This window comes from Aotus nancymaae, unplaced genomic scaffold (genome assembly GCF_030222135.1).
Source record: "Aotus nancymaae isolate 86718 unplaced genomic scaffold, 86718_ANA_hifiasm-v0.15.2.pri h1tg000043l, whole genome shotgun sequence".
Taxonomy (NCBI): Eukaryota; Metazoa; Chordata; class Mammalia; order Primates; family Aotidae; genus Aotus; species Aotus nancymaae.
In genome coordinates this window covers 9194299-9219287 of record NW_026988457.1, presented here as the reverse complement: position 1 = coordinate 9219287, position 24989 = coordinate 9194299, and the positions used below count along the sequence as shown (strand labels likewise).

At 42.3% G+C, this 24989-nt stretch overlaps 1 long non-coding RNA gene across 1 annotated transcript; it reads left to right on the top strand.

The window, feature by feature from the left end:
- The first annotated feature begins 17616 nt into the window (after window positions 1-17616).
- On the top strand, window positions 17617-24481 carry LOC135268795 (uncharacterized). The gene is made up of 2 exons (XR_010337142.1): window positions 17617-17706; window positions 23812-24481. It is a non-coding gene; the product is annotated as an uncharacterized LOC135268795 (long non-coding RNA).
- Window positions 24482-24989: the final 508 nt, after the last annotated feature.

Here is a 24989-nt window from a genome sequence, read left to right as displayed (position 1 = left end):
TAAAAGAACAAAAAATATTTACTATATAAACTGGGAAAATGGAGGATACGGCTGCCTCCAGTTCCAGGGAGAAGGCAGAAGTGGGTGGGCAGGGCAAGGGAAGGGTTTTGAGAGCAACAAGGTCTCTTCAGTGGGGGCTCCGCAGGCTAAGGAGAGGCGGGGCTGGGGCTGGCGGAGCAGTCAGCTGAAGCGGTGGGAAGTGCCCTGGTGGGCTCAGTGGCTCCTGTGGGGGTGAAACAGGGGTCAGTAGGGTGAAGGAGTCTGGAGGCTCAGGAGAAGGGCCCCTGACTCTGAGCCGGGCTGCAGTCTGGGTGTGCTCAGAGCTGCATGGTCCCCACCCCGGGGCGGCCCCTTGAGGGGTAGGAAGGCCCAAGACAAGGAGACATTGCTTCACCTGCTCCTAGACCTCCCACGGTGGCCGCTGCGACTGGGCTCTGGACGGCGTAGTTCCTGCGGTAGGGCGGGCGGCGGACTAAGGGACGGCCGTATCTCCCCGAACACGCTGCTGCGGGAGAGCGGGGGCTTCTCAGCGGCCCAGGCCTGGGCACAAAGGGGCGGACCTCTCCATGTCTCCTGACGGGCTTGAAGGCAGAAGGCCTGGGTTCCGGGCTCTCCTTCCCCCGCTTGGCGTCCGGGGCCTCAAAGCAGAGTGACTCGATGAATTTCCTTTTTCCGTTGTTGCACTGGCTGAGGGCCTTGAGCACGGTCTCCCTGGCACAGGGATCTGGGCGCTCCGGGGCAGGTGAGGCCTGTCGAGGCTCCCCTCTGTGCTCCAGCGAGGCGATTTTCAGGGTCACCAGGCTGCGGACGGGCCGCGGGTGCCGGGCATGCCAAAGCCACCACTTCATGTAAGCCAGGTGAATGTCGGAAGAGCCCGGCTCAATGAAGCTCTGGAGCGATGGCCTCTTGAAAAAGGACAACCGGATGAGGGCAGAGTCGTAGCCTGGAGGAACCCTGGGGAGGGGCCTGGTGCGGACCCAGCGCGGCCTGTGGGCAAAGGCGACTTTGTAGCAGTCCTGGACCCCGGAGCGTCGGAAGGGTCTGGAGCGCAGGGTCCAGGGTTTCCGGGCTCGGGGCGGCAGCCTGGCCCGGGGCCAGCCCAGGAACCGACTCAGATAGCTGCCCATGGCAGCAGTGTAGCGGTCGGGACCTTTCCTTAGAAATTCAGCTTCCACAAGTTTCTGAAGTCTGCGGCCGGTGCCAAGTGTGCAGAGCTTGGTGGCCGTGACCGTTGGCCTCAGAACGTCAGAAAGGTCACAAAGCGTCATGCGCTGGCACCTGCTGGCCATAGAATCCTGCACGCGTCAGGCTGGCGCCTCGCGGACTCCGTGAGGTCAAGGGGTGCAGCTGCAATGGGGGAAGGCAGCAGCCAGACGATCTGGGGGACCAGGGAAGCTCAAGCCTCCGTCCCTCCCACTGATGGTCCCAGTCACTTGGCTCTGGGCAGAGGGGCCTAGCAGCTGCCCGTAATTTGTGCCTGACTTTTAAAGGTAGAAGATACAATTTCTGCCAGGTCCTGAAAACTGCAGCTACCTGTTGCCAGAAGGGTGCTCTCTGTGATCAGTGTGAAAATGAACCCCATACACTTGGATACTCTTTCAAGGAAAAACAAATCATTTACTCGTATCAGTAAAAGCGATGTGTATTTCATTCTTCTCGGATGGACATGAATGTCACTTTTTGCAATTTTGCTCTTAAGAAAATAGAGAGTCATCAGGTTTTGTTTTAGCACTGGTAATGTTGATTTTATGTGGATTTCCTGTAATTTCCAGCCTTCCTACATCCATGAATAAATTGCCTCTCAACACTAAGGTAATTTCTCTCATTTCACTTTTATTTATTTAAAAAAAAAAATTTTCAGTAGTTTTTGAGGAAAAGATGATGTTTGGTTACAGGTATAAGTTCTTTAGTGGGTGATTCCTGAGGTTTTGGCGCACCCACTACACTGCCCCAATGTGTAGTCTTTCCTCCCTCACTCACCTCCCACCCATTCCCCCAAGTCCCCAAAGTCCACTGTATCATTCTATGCCTTTGTATCCTCATAGCTTAGCTCCCAATTATGAGCGACGGTATACGATGATCAGTTTTCCATTCCCAAGTTACTTCACTTAGAATAATGGTCTCCAGCTTCATCCACGTTGCTGCAAATGCCATTATTTCATTCCTTTTTAAGGCTGATTAGTATTCCATAGTATGTTTGTACCACATTTTCTTTATCCACTTGTTAATTGATGGGTATTTGGGCTGATTCCATATTTTTGCCATTGTGAATTGTGCTGCTATAAAGGTGCATGTGCAATTATCTTTTTTGTATGATGGCTTCTTTTCCTCTGGGTAGATACCCGGTAGTGCAATTGCTGGATCAAATGGTAGTTCTACTTTTAGTTCTTTAGAGAGTTGTCACACTGTTTTCCATAGTGGTTTACACTAGTTTACACTCCTACCAGCAGTATACAAATGTTCCCTTTTCAACACATCCACACCAAGATCTATTATTTTTTTATTGTTTGATTATGGCCATTCTTGCAGGAGTCAGGCGGTATTGCATTGTGGTTTTGATTTGCATCTCCCTGATAATTCGTGATGATGAGCATTTTTTCATATGTTTGTTGGCTATTTGTATATTTGAGAACTGAGAACTGTCTATTCATGTCTTTAGCCCACTTTTTCATGGGATTATTTGGGGTTTTTTCTTGCTGATTTGAGTTCCTCATAGATTCTGGATATTAGTCCTTTGTCAGATGCACAGTTTGTGAAGATTTTCTCCCACCCTGTGGGCTGTTTACTCTGCTGATCATTGCTTTTACTGTGCAGAAGCTTTTTAGTTTAATTAAGTCCCAGCTATTTCTGTTTTTATTGCATTTGCTTTTGGGTTTGTGGTCATAAGATCCTTGTCTAATTCAGTGTCTAGAAGGGTTTTTCTGATGTTATCTTCTAGAATTTTTGAGATTTCAGGTCTTAGATTTAAGTCTTTGATTCATCTTGAGTTGATTTTTATATAAGGTGAGAGATGAGGATCCAGTTTCATTCTTCTGCATGTGGCTTGCCAATTACCCTAGCACCATTTGTTTAATAGTGTGTCCTTTCTCCACTTTATGTTTTTGTTTGCATCGTTGAAGATCAGTTGGCTGTAGGTATTTGGCTTTATTTCAAAGTTCAGCTGGAAGTTTCTTTCTCCCTGTGATTATTCCCCAATTCTGCTGGCAGCGCTCCCCAAGAACCCCTGAGAGACAAAGTCAGACATGGCTTCCCTGGGGTCCGAGAGGGCCCACAGGACTCTTCCCGCTGCTTCCTCTACCCCTATATTTTGCTCAGCTCTCTAAATTTGTCTTAGCTCCCAAGAAGGTCAAATCCTTCTCCCGTGATCTGGTTCTTCAGGTTCGCCAGTGAGGATGTGTGTATCAGAGCAGACATCCCCCCTTTCACACTTTGGACACTTGTAGTTTCTCAGCTGTGTCATGGAGCCTGCAGCAACAAGCTACCTCTTTCAAAGGGTCTGTGGATTCTCTCCGCTTTCCTGGTGTGTTACTCAGTAGTTCTTGGAACAAACGTTCACAGTGTGTCTCCACAAGCTGCTCTGTCCATCTGAGCAGGAGTTGCAAGTTAGTTCTGCCTCCTGTCTGCCATTTTCCCTCACTTTCTGATTTCTATCCTGATTATTATTTTTCTTCTGTTTATACTGGGTTTAATTAGCTGATGTCATTAGTTGGAGGTCTTTCTTTAATTATTTGTGCATTTAGTATAATAAATTTCTCTGTATGTGTTGCTTTAGTTATAGTCCACATTGGGTTTTCATCTTCATGGGGTTCAAAATATTTTCAAATGTCCCCTTTTGATTTTCTTTTTCTTTTTTTTTCCCTTGTTTTTTTTTTTTTTTTTTTTTTTTGAGATGGAGTCTTGCTCTGTTGCCCCAATTGCAGTACAGTGGTGTGGTCTCGGCTCACTGCAAACTCCATCTCCTGGGTTCAAGCGATTTTTCTGCCTCAGCCTCCCAAGAAGCTGGGACTACAGGTGCGTGCCACCATGCCAGCTAATTTTTGTATTTTTAGTAGAGACAGGGTTTCACCATACTGGCCAGGCTGGTCTCGAACTCCTGACCTCGTGATCTGACTGCCTTGGCCTCCCAAAGTGCTGAGATGACAGACGTGAGCCACCGTGCCCGAACAATTTCTTCTTTTATCCATGATTATTTGGAAGTGTATTGTTTAGTTTACACATATTTGGGGACCTCCCAGGGATCTTTCTATTACTGTTCTCTAATTTGTAATTCTGATGTGGTTTTAGAACACACTTTGAATGATTAAAAAAGAAAACTTATTCCTCTCCTCACAATACCTCTGACACCACATGTGTGGGATTTCCACCCCAAGCACTTCTCCACTTCTCTGTGGACACCAACTGAGTGTCCTACAATTTGATTCAAGTATAATGCTAATTACTCAGAGTTAACACAGACCACACAGGTTAAGAACTCAGTCTCGCAAGACTGCCCCTCACTTTAGATGCCAACTACAAGTAGCAGTGTGTATGTTACCCACACTTCTGTCTGACTTGGCTACAAATTAGAGGTTCTCACAATCTTCTCCTTAAGTTGAATAATTTGTTATAACAGCTCACAGAACTCAGTGGAACATGCTACTTCCATTTACCAGTTTATTATAAAAGATATGATAAAGGATACAGATAAACAGTTAGATGAAGAGGTACATAGAGTCAGGCCCAGAGGTATCCCAAGTGCAGGAGCTTGTGTCCCCACAGAGAGGGGCTGCTGTTCACAACAGACAGGGGGTGCCCTCTTGACAACTAGATGCATTCACCAACCCAGAAGCCCTCCAAATTGTATGCTTGAGGAATTTTTATAAGGCTTCATCACACAGGCATGGCTGATTATTAACTCAGTCTCCAGCCCCTCTTCTTTCTCCCGGAGGAAGGGGAGAGAGGGAGCTGAAAGTTCCAAGCTTCTAATCGTTGCTTGGTCTTTCTAGTGACCAACCCCTATCCCAAAACTATCCAGGAGCCACCAAGAGAGTCTCTCATCAGGGCAAATGATGCTTCTGTCACCCAGGAAATTCCAAGGGATTTAGGAGTTCCATGTCAGAAAGTGGGATCAAAACCAAATATTAGAACAAAAGATTGTTCTAGCACCCATATCATTCAGGAAATTAGAAGGGTTTTAGGAGCTCTGTGTCAGAAATTGGGGGCAGAGATCAGATATATATTTCTTATTATGTCACAGATGACTTGAATCCTTTTAAATTTATCGAGACGGTTTATGACGCACAACAAGGTCTATCTTGGTAAACATTTCATGCACGCATAAAAACGGTGTCTACTCTGCTGTTTCTATGTGGAGTGTTCTACAAATGTCATAGGTCAGGTTGGTTGATAGCACTGTCAAGTATTCGACACCCTTACTGATTTTCTGTCTGCATGTTCTATCAGTAGCTGAGAGAGGGCCTCAAATCTCAGACTATAACTGTAGACTTGTCTGTTTCCTTTGTCAAATTTCTCAGCATTTCCTCCATTTATTCTGAAGCTCTATAAGGCATATAAAGTTTTAGTTTATCATTTCGATGAGTCAGCCACTTTATCATTATGAAATGAACGTCTTTATCCCTGGTAATATTCCTTTCCTTGAAATCTACTTTTTTCATTGTTAATAGAGCCACTGTAGCTTTCTCTTACTTTCAGCAAGGTATAATCTTTCCACACTAACCTCTTCATCTATTTGTCTATTTATTTTTAAGAAGGTTTCTTGTAGCCCACATATAATTAGACCTTACATTTTTATCCAATCTGAAATCTCTGCCTTTCATATACATTTGATGTTATCACTGATTTGAGATTAAATCTACCATCTTGCCTTATTTTCTATTCAACACATGTGTTCTTTCTTTTCCCTCTTTTACTGCCTCCTTTTGGCATTAAATAGTATTTTATGATTCCATTTATCTCCTTTGTTCATGTATTAGCTATCTGTCTCTTATTTTTGTGTTCTTGGTGGTTGTTTTAGGTTTCCTAATATTGATATAGGTCTTTAGCTTTTAGCATTCTAGCTTCGAGTGATACTACATCACTCTGTGTATGGTGCAAGAATCTTACAACAGTGCATTTCCATCTCTCTCCTGGAATTTGTGCTGTTGTGATGAGATATTTTACTTCTACATACATTATGAACCTATACTACATTGTTGCTATTATTGATTGTCAACACTCAGTTTTTTTAAAAAGAAATTTAAATAAGAAAAAGTCTTTTGAGTTACTCATTTAATTGCCATTGTTAGTACTCTTCATTTCTTTGTGTAGATCTGCATTTCTAGCTGGTATCATTTTTCTTCTGCCTGAAGGACTTCCTTTAACATTTATTGTAGTGGAGGTTTGCTGGTGTTGAATTCTTTTGGTTTTTGTTCACCTGTACTTTTGATAAATATTTTTACTTTCTTCAGATTCCAAGTTGGCATTTTTTTTCTTTAAATACTTAAAGATGCTGTTCCAATGATTTCTAGCTTGAATAATTTCTAGTGGAAAATCTACTGTTATTCTTATCTTTGGGTCTTTGTACACAATGTATTTTTTTTTCTCTCGCTGCTTTAAAGATGTTCTCTTTATCATTGGTTTTGAGCAGTTTGATTATGATATGCCTTGATATTGTTTTCTTCATGTTTTTGTGCTTGAACTTCGTTGAGATTCTTAGATCTGTTTTTATATGATTTTCATCAAATTTGGGGTGTTTTTGCCCATTGTTTCTTCAAATATTTTCAGTCCTGATTGTTCCTCATCAGAGACTCCAATTATACATATAGCAGGCCTCCTGAAGTTGCTCCACAGCTCCTGTTCAAAGTGATATTCTGTTCATTTCTTCGGGTATTTCTTCTCTCTGTTTCATTGTGGTTAGTTTCTCCTGCTTTATCCTTACTACTTTTCCTTTCCCTTTCTTTTTCTTAAAATAACATTTATTTACCAACTCCCAATTCTGTAAGTGAGACATCCAGATGTGGCTTAACTTGTATTCTCTGCTCCAATTATCACAAGGCTGATATGAAGATGTTAGCCAGGCTGAGTTCTTGACCGGAGGCTTTGGAGAAATATTTGCCTTTAAAGTGATTTAGGTTGTTGGTAGAACCTAGCTCATGTGCTTGTAGTACTAGAGTCCTTGTTTTCTTGCTGGCTATCAGTCAGGGACCACCTTCAGCTCATAGGGCCACACACATTCCTTGCTATGTGCCCCACCTTTATCTTCAAAGCAGTAATAGTGTGTTGAATCCTTCTCAAACTTCAAATCTCTGACAAGCTACTCTATGACCAGCTGGAGAAACCTCTGCTTTTAGTAGACTTACTTGATCAGGCCAGGCTTACCCAAGATAATCTTCCTCTTAATACATAATATAAGATAGTCATGAGAGTGGTATCTCATCATGTTCCTGGGTTGTTATGCAGTTGTTTTAGTCCACTTGGGCTGCCATAACAAATACCATAGATTGGGTGACTTAGATAACAGAATTTTTTTCCCTCATGATTCTGGAGGCCGAGAAATCCAAGATCAGGGTGCTGGCTGGTTCGGTTTCTGGTGAGGGTCCTCTTCTTTGTTTGCAGATGGATGCATTTTTGCTGTCGCCTGACATAGGGGAGAGATAGATTATTTCTCTCATATTTCTTCTTATAAGAGCACTAATCCCATTCATGAGGGCACCACTCTCAGGACCTAATCACCTCCCAAAATCTCCACTTACAGATGTCATCACATTGGGAATTATCGCTTCCAAATATAAATCTTGAGAGAACACAAACATTCAGTTTCTAGCAGCAGGGTATGTACATGAAGGGGCAAATATTGAGGGCAAGTGTAGGGTCTTGTCACCACAGGTGGATTTCAAGCCCTGAAGAATGGCAACCTGGTAATGCTACATCTGGGAGGGACAGTTTTTCTTTTTCCAAGCTCTTCATTTCTTTTTGATGGTGATGCTTCTTTTTACAGATTACTGAATACCAAATAAAATCAGCTGAAATGGTTAGTGCCTCCTTCAGGCCTTTGGGCTTTCAAATGACTTCTGGCCTAGGAGAAGCTTTCTAGGTGGCACATTTAAGAGAGTTTCTCTCCCCTGCTGGGCTGTAAATTGAACTATGGCAGGAACTGTATTTTCTGTCATCTCTCCCATCCCCAAAACAAAACATGCCAGAACAACAAACATCTGCTGACCCTCATATTTCTGACATATCTTTCTCCCCATCTGGACAGCCAGGCTTGAAAAACAATTGTTTATATTCCCCATCTCGTTCTTCTTGCTTTGCTTACAAATGACTACCTGCTGCAATCTAGACACCCCACTATTCTACTACAAAGGCCACTACTGACATCTTGATTAGTAAGTTTTTGTTTGTTTGTTTGTTTGTTTGTTTGAGACAGGGTCTCTTTCTGTTACCCAGGCTAGAGTGCAGTGGCATGGTGTTAGCTCACTTCAGCCTTGACCTCCCAGACTCAAGCAATCCTCCCACCTCAGCCTTCCAAGCAGCTGGGACTATAGTCATGCACCAACACACCTGGATAATTTTGTTTATTTTTTTGTAGAGATGAGGTCTCTCTATGTTGCCCAGGCTGGTCTTGAACTTCTGAGCTCAAGCCATTGTCCCAACTTGTTCTCTCAAAGTGCTGGGATTACAGGCATGAGTGAGCCACTATGCCTGACCTTAGTAAGTCTTAATAGATATGTCCTGTTCCTTATCTTAGCACTGGCATTTGACATTATTGATTACTCCTTTCTTTCTGAAACTTGTTCCTTGCTTTGCTTCTTTGAACAACCCCACCCACCTGTCTCTTCTTGCATGCATCTGCAAATGTTGGTTCTTAGTTGCCTTCACTAGAAACCCTTCCCCTGCATTTTATAAATCTTGCTAAATGGTATTGGCAGAAAATAGACTGAACTGAGTTAAATCCTGATTTGGTGAATGCTGTATGACCTTTGGGAAATTATACAACCTCTCTGAGCCTCAGTTTCTTCTTCTGTGAAATGGAGATTATACCCATGCTGCAGGGTTATGGTGAAGGTGAGTGATGATGCATGTAAAGCACCAACACATCAGAGTGCTCAGTCTTCCATAGCTCCAGCCTTCCTGATAGCAGAGACTGTATCTTAAAGATAGGATATTCTGATGCATCGGTTTTGACACCAGCATTTTGATAAAATGGCAGCCAAATATCCCCATGTTCAAATGGGCCTATCAAAATATCCTTATTGAGTTTTTAAAAATTAGTTGAGCTATAATTCATATACCATAAAATTTGCACTTTTAAAGTGTACATTTCAGTGATCCCTGGAAACCACTAGTCTACTTTTTTGTTTTATGGATTTAATCTACTCTGAAAGTTTCATATAAATGGATTCATATGCTTTGAGGCTTTCTGTGTCTGTTTCTTTCACTTAGTAAAATGTTTGTAACATTCATCCATACATCAGTATTTTATTTCTTTTGATGGCGGAATAATATTCTGTTGTACAGATGTAAAACAATTTGTTTATCGATGCATTAATTGCTGGACATTTTGGTCATTTCCACTTTTTGCCTACTATCATTAATGCTGCTATGAAAATTTGTGTCACTGATCTTTTCTTATTCAGTATCTAATCTACTCTTAATCCCTTTCAGTGTATTTTTCATCTGACATTGGAATTTTTTTCTCTATAGTTCTGATTTAGGTCTTTTTTATCTTCCTTGTCTTACTTGACATGTTAAGTTTTTCCTCTAGCTTCTTGAACATGTGAAATATAGTTATTGTAACTGTTTAACTGTCCCTGTCTAGTAATTCTATCATCTGTGTCATTTATTGGTCAATTTCAGTTGACTGCATCTTCTTATTATGGGTTGTACAACCCTGCTTGTTTGCATGCCAGAGAATTTTTTTTTTAGATGGCAGGCATTGTGAATTTTTTTTGAGTATTGGATATATTTTTATTGCCATATTATTTTTTTGAGACATGGTCTCACTCTGTTGCTTATCACTGCAGTGGCAAGATAATGGCTCACTGCAGCCTCAACTTCCCTGGCTCAAATGATCCTCCCACCACAGTATCCCAAGTAAGTAGGACTACAGGTACACACTACCACACTTGGCTAGTTTTTTTAAAGAGACAGGGTCTTACGATATTGTCCAGGCTGATCTCAAACCCATGGACTCAAGCAATCATCCTGCCTCAGCCTCCCAAAGTGCTTAGATTACAGGTGCACACCACCACACACAGCTACTTTTTGTATTTTTTTATAGAGGTGGGGTCTTGCTGTGTTGCCCAGACAGATCTCTAACTCCTGGGCTCAAGTAATCTACCCGTCTCAGCCTCCCAAAGTGCTGGGATTACAGGCATGAGCCACCATGCCTAGCCCCCATAGTATTCTTGAGCTTTTTGCTGGAGTTAAGTTATGTAGTCAGAAAGAGTCTGATCATTCTGGATTTTGCTTTTTAGCCTTATTAGGCATGTACAGATCAGCAGTTCTTCCAGGCTAGTTTTTCAATCCTACTGAGCAAAACCCTTCTGAGTGCTCTACCTGATGCCCCATGAATTATGAGGTGTTTCATGCTGGTTGCTGGGAATAGGAACTATTTGTGGCCTTTAGTGAACTCTAAGTATTATCCCACTAGTCCTTCACAGGGTTCTGTCCCCAGCCTGAGATTCTCTCCACAGGCAGGCATGTACTGATCAGAACCTGGCTAAAAATTCAAGGTCACTCCTCAGATCTTCAGATTTCTCTCCCTGGAGCTCAACCCTCTCTGGTACCCTACCTTGTAAGCTCTAACTCCTGACCTCTCTGAGTCTCCAGATCCACTTTCTCAACTCAGAGAAACCTCCAGGCTCCACCGGAGTCCCCTGATTCCTGCACCACAGCTTGAAAAGTCATGTGGTCAATGAGATTAAGCAACTATAGGCTCACTTTGTTTTCTGACTCTCAGGGCTCACTGTGCTTCATTGCCTAAAGTTTAATGTCTTGAAAACCATTGTCTTGTATATTTGGGGTATTTTTTTTTTTTTCTAATTTCATGTGAAAGGGTAAGTGTGATCTCACTTACTTCATCTTGGCTGGAAGTAGCTATATTTGAATGTAAAAATGTGGCAACTGCTATAACACTATTAAGCCATTGTTTTTCACCCTTGGAGAAAAAAGGGATTCAGATTTACCTTGATAAATAGCACCTGTACTTCTTGTAAATAACAGTAAGTTTCCTAAAGATGAAAATACTGTATGCCATGTTTTATCTTGTCTAGCGAGTGGGTTACATGAACAAAGTGTTTATTATTGGATCTGGAAACTCTGATTGTAGCTTCCTGTTTTTTCTGTTCTTCTTTACATCAAAATACAAAAGAATCTGCTCCTGCCTTGGGATGGAAAATATAAACCCCTTCTTTCTACGGGGCGTACTCATGGGATGGCCTGGTGTTGCCCAAATTTGTAATTCCTGCCCCCATCTGTACTTAGGACTGGCTAAAAGGAAATCTCCACCCCCACACCATCAGCTCAGCCTCTCCCCACCACCAGCCCAGCCTCTCCCCACCACCAGCCCACCCCAGGCAAGCCATTGCCAGTACTAAGTAGGAAAATGTCTGAAATAAATTTTGATTGGTTTAATAAAAATAAAGCCTGTCCAAGTCCACGAAGAACTCAGCACATGTACTCCCTAGGGTGTCCTGCTCTCCGTAACGCAGCTGACCAAACCCATGAAGTGCTTTGTCTTCAAGTGGGAAGCTATCAAAGTTTTGTCCTATAATTATTTGCCTTCTTGTTTATGGTGTGAAGGTCATGGGCCATCTCTGATGTTATAAATATGCAGGTTCCCATGCTGCACTATCTGTTACTATGTCAGTTAAGCTTTCCAGCTTTAAAATTAAACCAAGCTTCTCCATCCATTACAATCCTCTGGATAGGGACTGGATGGCTGCTGATGAATTTTTAATATTTTCTTTCCATTTTCCGGGGCCGTGTCCTCTCCAGTGCTCAGCCTTTGCACGCAATGCTTAGCCTTAGCACGCAAACTGTTTGCATTCACCTTTGTGCTGTGTAAGGTCACCAGCTTCTCCCTAGAGGCCTCACAGTTGCCAGCAGCCACTGAGATTCAGCATGGATTCTATCCTACCCTAACAGTTATGTAGCCAGTAGGACGGCTACAAAGAAATTATGACTGGGGTAAGATTTAGATGGCAGGACAGTGTTCTAGATTTAGAGTATGCCCCTAAACCAGAGAGATCTGTCAGAGATGTTGTAGAGTACCTCAGCAATGTGCTTAAGTGATAAGAGCCCTGGGCAAGTCAGCCAGAAGACCAAGAGCCCGGCTTGACCTGGCCCCTACGGGACAATGGATTGCCTGAGGACAAGGGCTGGGCTTTATTTCTTTTCATTTCCCACTGTGCTTTGCACAGTCTTATTCACAGAGTAAGTGCTCAATAAAAGGTGTCAAATGTTTTGGTCACCAAAAACCACATGAGATGAAATATACATGTGAAGTCAGCTTTGTGTGGAGGTCATGAGAAAACACTAATCTAGGTATTTCTGCTTGTATATTTCATACAGAAAAGTAGAGCCAGTCAGTGAAAAACTGGCGATTCTACTCTGTTTTCCCTTCATTTAAAGATTCTGAAACCATTGATAAGCCCTGTGTTGAAGGCCTCTATTCACTAATATCCATTTCCTAGTTCACAAGTGTGGAAATCAGAAAGACATTGTAGGAGACCAGAGCTTTGCTTCTTTGGAAAGAGTCTAAGTAGATTCTGGCTGCCTGCACAGTGAGGTCAGTGGCATGCCTGCCTGCTTCGCTGCTTTCAACCTTAGAGTACTCCAGCATCAATAGAAATACTGCAAGGAGCAAGGAAGGGGGTGATAATAAAACACTCCAGCATCTCAGAGTATCATGGGGGGAACATGACATGTCCCTCCTTTGAAGCCTGCACGGCAGCTCTTCCTGAGAAACACGATGGGGAAGAGGTCAGGAGTGGGTCACTACTGCGCCAACACTACTTCCTATCCTTGGCCCACCATGTTCCCTGTGAGCTGCCTGTGACCACCACCCTCCAGAAGTTTGCCATCTAATTATCCCATGAGCCTGGTAATTCCTAAGGAGATGTGCATTTTAGCTTCACTATGTACTGGCTCTTGAGAGAAAAATGAGAAGCAAACACCTGTTCTGAGACAGATGAAGCTGGCTGTGTCAGTGATCTTCATTCAACATAACTTCTCTGTCCCCAAGGAGGTGGTGACCCTGAGCTGCAATCTTTATGCACCACCCTGGGGATGGTCTGACATATGGGTGGACAGGAAAGGAGGTGACAGACAGTACATCGGGGAATCAGCTATAGAAGTCGTAACAAAGATCAACAGCACGAGAAAGAATACTGTTTCTAGCGAAAACAAAAGACTGCCACTGAGAGTACTATGATTATTTGTCCTAGGCAAAGTCACATGGCGTATATTTAGAGAATGGCTGGACCCTTTTCAACTAAAAGCAATAGAGAATTCTACAACCAACCTTGTTTCTCAGCTTTTCCTTCCTAACGTATGGTGCTGGAGCCTTGATCTGCGCTCTGACAGTGATTGAGTGCCACTGGTCCTGAACCAGGATTGGTTTCATAAGGTAGTTTGGTGTCACAAAGCGGCTAAACTTCCACTTGGTATGTTGATCCCAAAAGTTGGCGTTGTCAGGGGAGCCTCTGTCTTAGCTCAGAACGCCGGTTGTCTGCTGGCCCCAGAATAGGTGAGCTTTTTGCACTGCTGTTCAGTAGAACACCAGAGTTTTGAATAGGTGAGTAAAAGCAATATAATAATAATGACACCAGCATCAAAGTAAGTGCCAAGAATAGAATTTCACTGAATCATTTTATATTGTTCATTTACCATTGAGTATAATTTCTAACATGATGATGATGATGATGATGATATTATTATTATTATTAAAGGTGGTAGTTCTTAGGAGCTGTCCCACCCAGAAATAAATCTAACAGCCAAAAATACATGACTGTATGAGCACGTGCTAACGTCCCTGAGCTCAGAGGTGACTCTCTGTAGCAGAGGTTACAATTAGCTCTAATTCACTGAGCTGGAAATATGTTTCATTATTTCCTTTAGGTTTCTGAAAGAAGTGCCTTCTATTGTAACAGTGTCAGGCAGCTGGTACCTTCAACAAATTAATTAAAGCACTGAAGTGTTTTTTAAAATCACCAGCTACAGCAGTAAAATGGCAAACAGTAATTGTGGGGGGAAAACATATCTGTCTTTGGTCTTCGGCTGTGTCTTAGAGTTTAATGCAGGCTATCAAATCTCTCACCTTTCGTTGCTGATGTTTAGTTGGTAGTCGTCTTTGTTTTGTTTTCAGCACTGAGAATGTTGAGAGAAAGTACATAGGCAGGTTGATTTGCCTGCAAGAAGCGAGTTTTCTGGAATATTATGTACTGTGTTATCATAAAAACAGTTTCTACGAAGCAGTGATTTCACATTCTGCTATTCCATTAAGTCAGAATAATTTAAGATATGCCATATGTGAGATTACATGGCAATCTCTGGTGATTTTTTTAAGAGGAGGAGGAATTAATTAAAATTAGAATGGCTACCCTTACATTAACCACCTGAAGCATTTAGATCAATTAACCACTTTTCCCCTTAAAAGATGAGGCTGCAGACCAGGTGCGGTGGCTCACGCCTATAATCCCAGCACTTTGGGAGGCCGAGGCAGGTGGATCACGAGGTCAAGAGATCGAGACCATCCTGGTCAACAAGGTGAAACCCCGTCTCCACTAAAAATACAAAAATTAGCTGGGCATGGTGGCACATGCCTGTAGTCCCAGCTACTTGGGAGGCTGAGGCAGGAGAATTGCTTGAACCCAGGAGGCGGAGGTTGCGGTGAGCTGAGATCGCGCCATTGCACTCCAGCCTGGGTAACAAGAGCGAAACTCCATCTCAAAAAAAAAAAAAAAAAAAAAAAGATGAGGCTGCTTGCATATTCACAAGCCCATGGCTCTACCTTGTCTCAGTATACCAGGTACTGAAGGGGCTACCATTTTCTGGTTTGTTTTATATGTTGCTTCCTGGTATCTTGGAGAGGAATAAAGGACAAGAGGAAGAAAACATTTGAAACATTAGTGGATTTATGATTGTGTTGATCAGTGTCCATGTCATGTCCTCTGGAGTGTGACCTACTAGAGTGAAGGAAAGAATGTGCCTTTTCGATGTAAGCCCATTGTCAGTGGCAGGGCTTCTATACTGCCTGTGGGTGCTGGGTCTGTCTGCACCTCCCACAGAGAGACCCGAGGAAGATGCCTGCCCACCCACAGGTCTTGGACTGTGTTGGAGTGCTTTGGACCGTGGGGGATTGCTTTCCTCTGTGCTGTTTTTGGGGACCTTGACTTTTCATTTTCTGGGCTTCAACCTAAAAATCACCTCTCCTTAGCCCCCCTACCTCCATCCTCAACCCCAGGCAGAGCTCCTTGCCCCTCTCCTGTGGCTCCACAGGCCCTCACATTCACCTGGAAGGAGCTGAGTTGCAGAGGGCTTTGCAGGCCATGGTAAAGTGTGTGGACTTTCTTTTTACTGTGAGAGAAAGTGAGCAGAGGAGTCCACACAGGTCATCACTTGCCTCACGTGTGCAAAAGTCATTCTGGCTGTGGCGTAGTGAAGGAGGAGAGGAAGCAGAGCTTCCATCAGAGAGTAGCAGATGATGGTGGCTCAGACTACACCTTTAGCCGTGGAGGAGGCCTCCAGTCACACCGGAGGGATATGTAGCAGGAGACCTCACAAGACCTTGGTGCTGTAGGAATTTAAAGTCAGGAGTCGCTAGAGCCGAGGTGATCAGGGCTGTGACTTGGATTTGACATTGAAGAAAAGGGTCACTAGAGCAGCCTCTAAAGCAAAGAAAGGGGCATCGAGGTGGTATTCTCTGGTGCCCAATTAAAAGGTTGCTAGATGATTATAAGTCTGACTTCTATCTGGATTGATTGATTTCCCATTAGACATTTTCAAAGAGCAATCTCCTTTAAGAAAAAAAAAATGCTTCTGTCTCTCCAAGCAAGCCTAGAGGAAGTGTCAGAAGCTGGAAGGAATTTGGCAATTTTGTCTATTATCCTTTTTCCAAGCATGAAACCTTCCGCTTACAACCACATTAATGGAACAGTAGTTTTAGTTCCTGTCCGTTTTTTCTTTTCAGTCCTTAGAAACGACAAACCTTGGGCAATTTCTTCTCTACCACTTGCTCTTGAAGAACTCCTTGTGTAATAAGAAGCCATTGTCACACGTGTGCTGAGTGTTTTTTCTTTTTTTTTCTTTTTTTTTTTTTTTATTGCATTTTAGGTTTTGGGGTACATGTGAAAAACATGCAAAGTTGTTGCATAGGTGCATTCATGGCAGTGTGATTTGCTGCCTCCCTCCCCCTCACCCATATCTGGCATTTCTCCCCATGCTATCCCTCCCCAACTCCCCCCACCGCTGTCCCCCCCACTCCCCCGCAACAGACCCCCGTGTATAGTGCTCCCCTCCCTGTGTCCATGTGTTCTCCTTGTTCAATACCCTCCTATGAGTGAGAACATGTGGTGTTTGGTTTTGTGTTCTTGTGTCAGTTTGCTGAGAATGATGGTTTCCAGGTTCATCCATGTCCCTACAAAGGACGCGAACTCCTCATTTTTAATGGCTGCATAATATTCCATGGTATATATGTGCCACATTTTTCCAAGTGACTGAGGTTCGGTTTTCTTTTTCACAGGATACCCAAAGCAGAGGACCGCGGCGGCTCGAAATGGCTTTCCACCCAAGCCGGACCTGCAGGCCCGTGAGGCCGAGCGGCAGCTGGTGCAGCGGCTGAAGGAGCGGTGCGAGCGGCAGGCCGGGCAGCTGGGCGTCGCGCAGCGGGAGCTGAAGCGGACTGTCTGCGGCTTCGATGCCCTCGCCGTGGCCACGCAGCACTTCTTTAGAAAGGTGAGGCGCCGTTTGGTGAAGGTCCAAGGGCATTTTGGTTGGGGGAGAGGGTGGTGATGGTGACGGTGTTGGACCCGAGCGAGGCAAGGAATGCGCCGCACTCTGAGAATGAATTATGAGTCCTTTATTATGCCAGCGACCGAGAGGTGGCTAACACCCAAAATTCTCTCGGCCCCTAAGAAAAAGTTAGGTGGTCTTTTATACCCTAGTTTTAAAAGGGAGGGGGAACTTAGCTGAAGCAAACTTTTCACAGAAGCAGAGTAAGCAAAAAGTGAAAAGGTAAACTAGTACATGAGAAGTAAAACAGTGCCAGGTGCGAGGGTAAAGCTGTCATGAAAGACATACAACTTATAGATAATGGGGGCTCTGGGCGCTCGACAGCACCTGCATTCCCAGGCTCTGCTGGTACCACTTAACTCGGCCTCTTATCAGCAAATGCGTTCCTGGAGGTGCCCAGTGTCAGCCCGCCCCAGCTACATACTATAGTTACATACTTAATGCTGGGAAGATAACTAACATGAAGAAGCTAAGATGGAGTCTGTCTGGCTCAAGGAGCTAACATAAAGCCTGAATAGCTTTTAGTCTGAGAAAGGGAGAGTTAGTTTTAGCTGGCAAAAAGCAGGTTATCACAACGGTTCTTTGTGTGTGTTGCTGTTTTGGGTTTGAGTTTTGATTAGGTTCAGCGTCTTCCATTTCTTCCAAGCTCAAATCGTTCACTGGATATTTTGAGGGGTAATGATGAGACTATTGGATTTGAGGATATTCTCAATGGTAAGTGTCATTCAGCACCTTTTTATGGAGGCCTTGTAATTTAAAAGGCAAACAGCTTCAAAGAGAAGAGGCAAAATTCTTGTCCTCATGGGACTTATAGCCAATTGGATTCACTTGTGTTTATTCATTACATTAAGATAAAATTTAATGGTAGTTCTTTAACTGTTTTTAAAAGTGAGGATTGGCCGGGTACAGTGGCTCACATGTAATCCCAGCACTTTGGGAGGCTGAGGTGGGCAGATCACCTGAGGTCAGGCATTCAAGACCAGCCTGGCCAACATGGTAAAAACCCGTCTCTACTAAAAATATAAAAATTAGCTGGGTGTGGTAGTGGGCACCTGTAATCCCAGCTATTTGGGAGGCTTAGGCAGGAGGATCCCTTGAACCCAGGAGGTGGAGGTTGCAGTGAGCTGAGATCATGTCACTGCACTCTAGCCTGGGTGACAGAGCAAGAATCCATCTCAAAAAAAAAAAAAAAGTGAAGATTATGAAATTCTAAGAGTATATAGTCATTTTAGTCTAGTAATGGTGGTTATTCATTTCATGTCCTGAGCTTCAAGTGTAATGTGTCAGTCTAATATTCCTAGGGTGACTTAAACAATGATAATTATTTCAGAATTCACAGTTTTGGGATGTGACTGGTGTTTTTGTTTGTTTAGTTTGATTTTGGGTTTTTTATGACAAGCATTGTAAACAACTGGAAGATAAATCTTTATTTAAGAAGTAGCCCCCCCAAAAGTAATTTTTATACTTCACCAGGTGATAAATAGGAAAGAGGAATCTGTCTTTTTTTTTTTTTTTTTTTTTGAGATGGAATCTTGCTCTGTCACCCAGGCTAGAGTGCAGTGGTGTGATCTCAGCTCACTGCAACCTTCACCTCCCGGGTTCAAGCAATTCTCCTGCCTCAGCCTCCCGAGTAGCTGGGATTACAGGTGCCCACCACCACACACAGCTAATTTTTGTATTTTTAGAGGAGATGGGGTTTCACCATGTTGGCTAGGCTGGTCTCCAACTTCTGACCTCATGATCTGCCCACCTTGGCTTCCTGAAGTGCTAGGATTACAGGTGTGAGCCACTGTGCCCAGCTGAATCTGTCGTTTTTAATAAAATTCCCTGAATAATTGTATTTATTTTTGAGATAAATGAATTTAAGTGAGAACAATACATGCAGCATCCTCTATTTTTTCTGGTCCCGAGGAAGATAAACAAATACGATCCTGTCCAATACTGCCTCTGCTCATTATGCCCCAGCAGTGCAGGAGAAACAAAAATACCCAACAGGATTAAGTTTTATTAGTTTTGCTTGGCTGCTGATGTCCGGTAAGGAAATGCTGTGGACATAACAGAAGTCTAGTGAGCCTCCTTTGAGAATCTTCCCTGAGGGAACTTTCTGGATGCAGGAAAAGCTGGGATTCTTAAGCTTTTACATTGAACTTAGACCTTGTTTAAAACTACTAAGGTGATAGTTCAGGTCTTTATGTTTTTAACTTTTAGTTATAAAAGCATTCATTTAAAAATCTGCTTCTGTAATTCTGTGTAAAGAAAGGGAGAGGGGACTTAGGAGCATTGATCTAGTCAGTCACATATTATGTGTCAGGTACTGGGCCAGGCTCTGAATATACAGCCATGAACAAAACAAATATCTCTGCTTTCAAATAGAGGGGACAGACATTAAACACATAAACACAAATATTTGGTAATTCTAGGAATAAAAAGGATGTTTTTGGGTTGGGAGGGCACGAAACTCTGGGAAAAGGACATAAGTTGATTCCTGAAAGAAACATGAAATCATTGACCTATAAGCAGAGGGAAGAATATTTCAGACAGAAGAGATCAGTATGTTCAGGGTCTGTAACCTGAGAACAGCTGAAGAACTCTGAGCAGTTTGAGATCTTACTCTACTTTCAAGCTCACTTGTTAGCCTGCTATGAATTCATGGATGCTGGCAGAAGACAAGAGACTCCTAAAGAACAGTTTCTTACTCATAACAATAGCATAGCCAGAGTATTAGCATTTTTTTTTTTTGGTTCTGTTAGCACCACTTCCTGTGAGGCAGCTAAGAAGAGGGTAAGGTGATGCATTGTACATTCAGTGTTCAATAGAGGAGGGGAACTCCAAGTTCAGGCCACCTCAGCCTTATAACTGGCAGTAAGCCTGCCTGTCTTGTGCTTTTTTGTCTTCTGAGGCTGAAACAGCTTTGGAAAGATAGCCTAGAACAAAGGCAGTTTAGTGTCTCTGCTCCCAGCTTGCAGAATGGAGAGAGCTGTCTCCCAATACACATAGGATCACTTTAAGAAGGCCCGTATAGCTGGTGTGTTTAAACCAAAGCAGAGAGTAGAATACGGTTGAGGTCAAAAAGCTAAGCAAGGAATAGATGAACCAGGGCCTACAGACCACAAAAAGAAGTTTGGAATTTCTTCAAAATGCAACAGAAGGCAGATGTAATGTGATGGAATTACATGTTTAAAAAGGTCATTAATTGGCCAGGTGTGGTGGCTCACGTCTATAATCCCAGCACTTTGGGAGGCAGAGGTGGGAGGATCACTTTAGCCTAGGAGTTTAAGACCAGCCTGGGCAAGATGAAACCCTTTCTCTGCAAACATTGTTTTAAAAATTAATTGGGCATAGTGATGTGTGGCTGTAGTCCCAGCTACTCAGGAGGCTGAGGCAGGAAGATCACTTAAGCCCAGGAATTTGAGGCTGCAGTGAACAGTGATTATACCAGTGCACTCCAGCCTGGGCAAGAGAGACTGTGTCTCAAAAAATAAAAAATAAAAAGCCACTTGCTATCCTGTGGTCATCTCTTAAAATTCATTTCTTGTGTCTCTCTAAGGTAGCTATTCAGAAAAATCACCTGTTTAGCTATATATATGTACACACACATACATATATATATGTATATATATATTTTTTTTTTTGAGACAGACTCTTACTCTGTCACCTAGACTGGAGTACAGTGGCACAATCTTGGCTCACTGCAACCTCCGCCTCCCGGATTCAAGCGATTCTCCTGCTTCAGCCTCCCAAGTAGCTGGGATTACAGGTGCCCACCACCATGCCCAGCTAAGTTTGTATTTTAGTAGAGACGGGGTTTCATTGTGTTGGCCAGGCTGGTCTCAAACTCCTGATCTCAGGTGATCTGCCCGCCTCTGCCTTCCGTATTGCTGGGATTACAGGCGTGAGCCACCGTGCCTGGCCAAGTAGATCATTTTTGTCACAAGACCACTGCATTTGGGGTAGTTTTATTCTTGTGGGAACTGTGACTTTATAATATATGGTTAACTTATGGCTTCACCTTGGGGACCTGAATTAGCTGTTCTTTTCTGCTTTGAATAGTTTACCCTCATTTTTCAGATCCCAACCTAAATGTTACTTCAGAGAGTCTTCTGTTGACTACTGTTAGTCTATTCTTGCATTGCTATAAAGAAACACCTGAAGCTGGGTAATTTATAAAGAAAATTTATTTTGGCTTATGGTTCCTCAGACTGTACAGGAAGCATGGTGCTGGTATCTGCTTCTGGGGAGGGCCTCAGGAAGCTTACAATCCTGGCAGAAGACGAAGGGGGAACCAGTCAGAGGGAGCAAGAGAGTGAGGGGGGAGCTGCCACACAGTTTTAACCAACCAGAACTTGTGTGAACTCAGAGCAAGAACTCGCTTATCCAGAGCGGTGGTGCTAAACCATTCACGAGATATTCAACCCCATAATCCAGTAACCTCCCCGCAGGACCCACCTTCAACACTGGGAATCACATTTCAACATGAGATTTGGAAGGGACAAACATCCAAACCATATCAACTACCTAATCTAAAGTAGTCCCCACTCTGTCACCCTACCTTGTATTAATTATTTGCATAACACTTATCTGATCTTTTTCTTATTATTTGTCCAACTTAAATATACATGTCATGAGAGCCAGAGATTTTTTCTTGTTAACTGTTGTGTTCCCAGTACCTGACAGGGTGCTTGATCATAGTGTTTAAAGGTCTTGTTGACCACATTCTCACCACCTTTGATGCAAAACAGTGTTACATCTATAATGAAAGAGTAGCTTGTTAATCTAAATACTGTGTAAATACTGACAGTATTGGAGATGACATTTTTGCCTGCCTGCTTATCAGCAAAGTACTTAGGCAAGTTAATTCTGTACATTTTACAAGATTAGGAAAGACGTATACGGATGCTAGTAAAATCAAATAGACTGTTTCTTAATGCTGGAAGGGGACTTTCATGTACTCTGATCCCCTAACTGGAAGATGAGTAAATGGAAGCTCACAGAGGCTCAGTCCTCAGAGTCTTATGGCGAGCTTGTGGTACAACAGATGCAAGACCCACAGTCTGCCACCAGTGCCTTGCTTATATGATATGCTGTCTTTTGGTGCAAGTGATTTATTGATTGATTGATTGATTGATTGATTGATTGGATATGGAGTTTTGCTCATCGTCCAGGCTGGAGTGCAGTGGCATGATTTTGGCTCACTGCAACCTCTGCCTCCCAGGTTAAAGCAATTCTCCTTCAGCCTCCTGAGTAGCTGGGATTACAGGCATATGCCACAATGCCCAGCTGTGATTTATTTAATAAATGCATTTTATTAAAAGAAAAAAGTTTTAAAAAGTAGGATGTGGAAGAAACTTTAGTTACATAAATGAGTATATTCTCCCATCCAAGTACTAACCAGGCCCGACCCTGTTTAGCTTCCGAGATCAGATGAGATCGGGCGTGTTCAGGGTGGTATGGCCATAGACATAAATGAGTATATTCTTTGTGCAAAAATTTGAAATATTACCATTGAAACTCAAGATTGTCTGTAATGAGCCTCAATTCCATTTTTCTCCTCATTCCCTCGTTACCTGCTGTTTGAGTTTAGTCTGTCCTTCTAGGCTTTGTTCTACGTGTCTTTCTACAAATACTAACGTATGCAGTCAAAAAATATTTGGCATTGCCTTTTTTTTTTTTTTAAGTTTAGGTTTTGAATGCCTTTTATATATACACAGCAGTGTATTAATCTTCAATCTTTTAGGAGGTCCAGTGAGGAAATACCCACATTGGTTTTACTGAACTGTTCCTCTTGGTAGCCATCATTATGTGCAGGGTTATTCATTCCTACAAAGTGATTTTACAGTTTAGTTCGTTAGGTTTTTATTCTGTTTCTCGTCCTATGTTGATGAGTAGAGGACAAAGAAACAGACTCTGCCTTTAGGAAGCTTACTGTTGATATTAACTTTAAAAGTTCTTTTAGGCCGGGCGCGGTGGCTCACGCCTGTAATCCCAGCACTTTGGGAGGCCGAGGCGGGTGGATCACGAGGTCAAGAGATTGAGACCATCCTGGTCAACATGGTGAAACCCCGTCTCTACTAATACAAAAAAAAATTAGCTGGGCATGGTGGCGCGTGCCTGTAATTCCAGCTACTCAGGAGGCTGAGGCAGGAGAATTGCCTGAACCCAGGAGGCGGAGGTTGCGGTGAGCCGAGATCGCGCCATTGCACTCCAGCCTGGGTAACAAGAGCAAAACTCCGTCTCAAAAAAAAAAAAAAAAAAAAAAAAAAAGTTCTTTTAGGTGTATAATCACAGTTAAAATAAGGCTTTTATCTGACTCATCTGTAAACACAAAAGTGACAATTTTTAAAAGTTTCTTTCTTTAGAATTCTGACTTATGTTTGTTGTATACAACAGGTCAGAATATGATATAGATAAGACATTTTTGTGAATTAAAAGATTGTTTCCAGTCATGTGGGAAGCCACTAGAAAACTTAAGATCTTTGAAAAAAGAAAACTTTTTCAATCTGTTTTTTCTTTTTAAATCCACTATTTTGAGATATTATTGACATACAATAGAGTATACATATTTTTAAGTGTACAGTTCTATGAGTTTTAAGAAATATACAGCCGGGTCCCCTAAATAAAGGAGTAGAATGCTTTCATCACCTCAAAAAGTTCCCTTGGTCCCTTTGCAGTCAGTCACCTGCCCCAGCCCCAGGCAATCACTCGTTTGTTTTCTATAACTTTAGGTTAGTTTTAACTGTTCTGGATTTTCATATAGGCGGAGTCATTGAATTTACCTCTTTTTTGAGAGTCTTTAAAGTGTTTGATTTTGTTTGCTTTCAGATCCATCACAAAGCGAAGTCATGGGAGAGCCACACTTGATGGTGGAATATAAACTCGGATTACTGTAATAGTGTGCTGTTCATGGAAGCTGACGGCTGCATCTTGTTTAGAGTCACCTTTTTATTGTAATTTGATGTACACAACATTAAAAGTACTGACATCTGCCAAGTTCTGCTCAAGTAGTATCAGTGATTATTTAAAATTTTGGGAGTCTTTGGTTTACAGCCATGTGACAATTAAAAGCACTAAAGGGAGATCATGTTAAAGCTCTTAATTTGTATTAAAACAATACTCTGTGTCTTCAAAAGAAATTGTTGCTTATGAAAATTATAAAATGATCTACAGGTTTCAATTCAACCTGTTTTCTAGGTTTTCTGTAAACTTTTGAATAAGCATTATAAGCATTTGAGTCTGTAAACTTTATAGTAGCATCTTTCAGCATAGACATTTTTAATTGATTTCAGTGGCAACACTTCAAATTGAGTACACTATGAGATATATCAGTATCGTCCATTAACACTCATAAGAATAATATTTACCATATCAGTGCTATCTTAGGATTATAGCTATTCTTTGATTGTTTCACGTTGAAAAGTAGAAGTTCCAAGGTTTTGATTTTGGTCTGGTCTTTAAGTGAAAAAGCAACCAGTAAATGTAAGTTAAACTTTTACTTCATAGACTTAATATGTAATTAATATATTACCAGGCAACACTGTTAAAGAAAAGTAAAATGCATTTTTTCTTGTTCTTAATTTGTATATTATAAGATGCCATAAAGTATTCTTTATGAACTTGGTGTATAAAAATTTATATTTTTAGAACATTAGTGAATGGGTCCTCTTACAAATAAAAGTATATTTTGATTATTTAGGAACATCTTTGATTAGATTAATTACTGATTTGAAACATTTGGCAATGTCTAGAGACATTTTTGGAGTCAACTTTGGGGGTGGGCTGCTGCTGGCATCTAGTGGGTAGAAGCCAGGAATACAGCTAAAGATCCTACAATGCATGGAAAGTCGGCATCAGTTTATGGTCATGTAACTAGTTGAGGACACTAAAGGGAAATGAATTTGAAACTCACAATTTGTATTTGTACAGTAGCATTCTATGTCTTTAAAAAACTAATGAATATTCCAAAACTATCTACATAAACAGTTGGCACCAAGAATCATTTG